Source organism: Pantherophis guttatus, chromosome 1 (assembly GCF_059756535.1).
Source record: "Pantherophis guttatus breed Tessera chromosome 1, ASM5975653v1, whole genome shotgun sequence".
In the NCBI taxonomy this organism is placed as follows: Eukaryota; Metazoa; Chordata; class Lepidosauria; order Squamata; family Colubridae; genus Pantherophis; species Pantherophis guttatus.
Window position 1 is genome coordinate 317,830,848 of NC_142063.1, and position 5,054 is coordinate 317,835,901.

At 37.2% G+C, this 5,054-nt stretch overlaps 1 long non-coding RNA gene across 1 annotated transcript; it reads left to right on the forward strand.

Annotated features, from left to right (window-relative positions):
* The first annotated feature begins 248 nt into the window (after positions 1 to 248).
* Positions 249 to 2,199, forward strand: LOC117671383 (uncharacterized). The gene is made up of 3 exons (XR_004592818.3): positions 249 to 357; positions 828 to 956; positions 2,024 to 2,199. It is a non-coding gene; the product is annotated as an uncharacterized LOC117671383 (long non-coding RNA).
* The last annotated feature ends 2,855 nt before the right edge of the window (positions 2,200 to 5,054 follow it).

The following is a 5,054-nucleotide window of genomic DNA, read 5'->3' on the forward strand; positions in this document are numbered from 1 at the left end:
GATTTACTTGGCTATTAAACCACTCTTTTTTTTAACAGCAGAAATAAGCCAATAAGCATCTCTAGTTGTGGAGACTGGCCATTTAAGGAAAATACCACCTCTTCCAATTAACTTCAAGATACAGAGATAGAAACAACCAATCCAATTGTTCCTCTGTCTTCATGTCATTAATATTTACATTTGTAATTAAAGGTATATCCCATGATGATGATTTAAAAGGCGGAATGGAACATATCTTCTAGGCTACTTTTGGTGACTGGACTAGAGAAGACTTAAGCAGTTGCTTTGAACTTGCCATAACTATGAAGGCTTGGTGTGTCCTCCTTTTCATCACCTTTGTGGTTCTTTCTGATCTGGGTAAGTCAATTATGATGAAACTTTTATACTATTATTCTTGTGGAAATCAGGCACTTCAGAAATAAACATTTATTTAATCCAAATAGACCTACCAAGCTAAACAAGAAATTAGATACTTTATTTTGCATGCTTTATTCAATATTCTAGGGTTGGTGGCTTTAATCTACTATATTCTTGGAAGTTTTCTGTATACTTTTTCAAGACTGGGAAGTAATACTCAAATATTTTAAACCAGAAAGTAAATAAATAACCAAACTTCTTAAACTTCATGTAAAGAATATAAGATTCTAGTTAAAACATTGTCTGGAAAAATAATATCTTATATTATTTATTTATTTTTTACTAAGGAGCTATTTCTATAAGTGTTCTTCCTAAAACAATACATTTTAGTAACTACATTTTTCCTAGGAATTCAGATCTACAAATTTTGAAAAGGGTATGATCAGCTTGTCCTTCTCTTCCTTCTCCAGGGGAAGCTGACAGGATAATGGATTCGAGAGCATGCCTTAAAAGTAAAGGAGTTTGCAGAAAGCAATGTGCTGCCTCTGAAAAGAAGATAGGACTTTGTCACGTCAATGAGCCTTGCTGCCAAACGTAAGGTGCAGAAACTGAAATATTCATAGCATTTATTTCATTTTGTCTCATAATTAGGATCAGACAAATTTTTCCATGTTATGTCTATGTACATTCTCATCAGAAACATATACCTCTTCAGTATCAAATTCACCAAGCAAGTGGCTAAAATAAACTCAACTTTCTTGGATTAGCCTCTGCAAAATCCATGTAACAGAAGCATCTATCGGACTACACTAAGCAAGCCTTTGTGTGTCCACCAGATGAGCATTGCCTTCCATGCAGATTTAAATCCTGTTGCATCAGACATTGAACTTGTGAAGGCCTCTTCAATTTAGATAACTTCACTGAATGAGTGAGTGCCTCTTTGGCTGGGATGCCACAAATGTGGTTTTGGGCAACTCTTAACAGGATGACAATATTCCCAGGATTTTTAGACTTGGGACTGATTATTCCTCCACTCCCCATCATCAAGTCCTTTGCTTTCTGACTCTAGAGATGAATCTCACTGAGAATCAAACAAACACACACATAGAGAGAGACATACACATACGCACAGACATACAATATACACCTATTTCTCACCCCATGAGAAATTGCCTCTGAAATGAAGCACTGTGACAATGGTTTCAGTGTTTCAATGTACTTGAAACATTGATGATTGGAAAGGAAATCTGAAATATTTTCAGCTATTGCTGGCATGATTTAATAGGAATGATACTATGATAAGAAAAGGAAGCATTTGCAGGAAGAAGAAAAATGATGAGAATATGGACTTCCATTACATTAAAACTGGAAGCAAAATGGTCTATGGAGACCCATATTGCCTCTTTACTGCCCATATAAAACTATGAGTGGAATGGAGGGACAATGTGCCATAATATTTAACAAGTGAACTTGACGCTGCAGAAAAAGGAATAAAGCGACTTCATAAACCAGCCCTGATGGATTAGGAGTTTTTAGATTCATTCATAGAAACAAAGTAACAAGATTGCATTGTATGATATTTTGTAGGTATATCTGCATTATAAAAAAAAGAATGATTGCATCATATCAATATATTTTAAAATATTTCCAACCGTTTTTCCAACAGCTAAGGGGAAGGCTTCTGATCATGACATGGAAAAACCATCATCTTCTACATAAATGCCTGATGGAATCTGGATTATATAGAAGCTTTAAAAACATGAGAAAAATCCTTGTTGATTTGAATTAACAAACAATTAATTTCAAACAATTATTCTTATTAAAATAATCTGGATTTACAAATGATTGTATGTGCTCTTCTGTGTCTGAAAGTCATTGAAAGACATTCTTGGAATATTGAACATAATTCAATTTATCTCCAAATCCCAATTGATTATCCTAATCAATGAAAATCATAAAACATTCATGGTTTATACAATGACTCACAATTCTGATCAAAATCATACTGGTCAGATAAGACCTAAGACTTTTCAACATAATGAATAATTTAGAGTTTTTAAGCAGCTAAAGCAGTTAAGCTAATAGCAGTAGCACTTAGTATTGTATACTACTTCACATTTCTTTACAGACTCTAAAAAAGAGTGCAGAGAAGAGCAAGAAAGATGATTAGGGGACTGGAGGCTAAAACATATAAAGAACTGTTGCTGGAATTGGGTATGTCTAGTTTGATGAAAAGAAGGACTAGGAGTGACATGATAACAGTGTTCCGTCTATATCTCAAATTATTGTATTTTATTCCAATTCCATTTTAAATTGCTTTTATCAAATTTTAGTAATAATTTGTTTCTGGAACTCTTCACTTTGATATGGTCCAAGGTCTAATCAATAAATAAAGAAGATAGCAGTGTTCCAATATCTCAGGGGCTGCCAACAAAGAAGAGGGAGTCAAGCTATTTTCTAAAGTACCCAAGGACAAGACAAAAAGCAATGGGTGGAAACTAATCAAGGAGAGAAGCAACTTAGAACTAAGGAGAAATTTCCTGACAGAACAATTAATCAGTAGAACAACTTGCCTCCAGAAGTTGTAAATGCTCCAACACTGGAAGTTTTTAAGAAGATGTTGGATAACCATTTGTCTGAAATGGTATAGGTATTCCTGCCTAAGCAGGAATGGGTTGGACTAGAAGACCTCCAAGGTCCCTTCCAACTCTGTTATTCTATTAAGCATACAGTCCCCTGTAAGCAGTTTACACAGTCAGCATATTGCCCCCAACAATCTGGGTCCTCATTTTACCAACCTCAGAAGGATGGAAGGCTGAGTCAACCTTGAGCTGCTGAGATTCGAACTGCCAAACTGCTCGCAGTCAGCAATCAGCAGAAGTAGCCTACAATAGTGCTCTAACCACTGCTCCAACACAGCTCTAATACAGAAATCTTGGGCTATAAGGGTCAATACTCTAAACTGATTATAGGACTACATGACTACTTCATTTTTTTTATTAATTTTATATTTTTTATTAAAATAACATTACAAACAACATATACAATACTTCACCCTGTGCTATACATAAGAAAGGAAGATTTGGTTCTTCGGATATATCCTCATGATCGCCAAAATCCACGTTCTCGGGGTACAGGTACCGAAGCATCCAATTTTCCCAGCGCATACAAGCTTCAGAAAAAGAAGACGAAGTACTGATTGCAGAAGATGACTCATGTAGAAAAGCTAAGAAAGGAACATGCAGAGAAGATAACAACTTTGGATGAATTAAAAAAGGAAACAGCAAATGAGATATCTATTCTTGCCTGCTTGGGTGTAAAAGAAGGTGGGTTAGCTTCAAGAAGAGGACATAATCCCACTTTATAGGGGTTTAATCAGATCCCATTTGGAATTCTTTGTTTAGTTCTGGAGATATCTTGTGTGTGTATGGTTGAGTGGGTCCAGAAACAGGCATCAAATTAGTGCCAGGTCTGAAAGACAAAACATATCAGGAGAAATTGGAGGAACTGAATATGTGCAGCCTGGAAGACAGAAGGCAAAGGGGGGGGACATAATTGAAACCTTTAAAATATATTAAGGATGTGACTAAGGTTCCAGAAGATAAGCATTTTCAATATTAAGCAAAATTGCGGCCCCGTTGTGAACTGGTAGTAAAGGTAAGTGGAACCCACCCCTGGCTTGAATGCTCTACCAAACCTGTGTAGTAGGACCAAAAAAACTAGAAAATCTTTGTTTCTTTACTGTTTTCATATACTGATTCAGTATTTGATTTTATTTTCATATAAATGATGCTGTGCTTCAGTGGTTAGATGGCCTAGACCAGTGATGGTGAACCTTTTAGAGACCAAGTGCCCAAGCTGCAACCCAAAACCCACCTATTTATTGCAAAGTGGCAACACAGCAATTTAACCTGAATAATGAGGTTTTACTACCTAAAACAGTGGTTCTCAACCTTCCTAATGCCGCGACCCATTAATACAGTTCCTCATGTTGTGGTGACCCCCAACCAGGGGTGGGTTCTAAATTTTTTTACTAGCGGTTCTGTGGGCGTGGCTTATTTTGTGGGTGTGGCTTGGAGGTCATGTGACTGGGTGGGCGTGGCTAGCTGGTCATGTGACCGGGTGGCCATGGCTATGTGTATAGAGACTACTCAGAAGGCTGAAAAAAGTCATTTCTGACAGATCCTTGCACTTTTGACTGGTCCTCACAATTATAACCATCCTCACATTTATGCCCGTGCAGCATTCTTAACAACCATGTCACTCATTTCACAACTGCTTCTCTTCACCATGGTGATAAGATAGGGCAAAAAACGCAAAATGTGAGGACAGTCGTAAATTCGAGGACTGGTCAAAAGTGCGAGGATCAATCAAAAATAACTTTTTCAGCCCTCTGAGTAGTCCATATGCACAAAAGGACTAACCAGAGGGCTGAAAAAAGTCATTTCTGACTGGTCCTCGCACTTTTGACCGGTCCTCGCACTTATGACCATCCTCACATTTATGCCCATTGCGGCATTCTTAACAATGGTGTCAGTCATTTCACAACTGCTTCTCTTCATCATGGTGACAAGATAGGGCAAAAACGTAAAATGTGAGGACAGTCATAAGTTCGAGGACTGGTCAAAAGTGCAAGGACCAGTCAAAAATAACTTTTTCAGCCCTCTGAGTAGTCCATATGCACAAAAGGACTACCC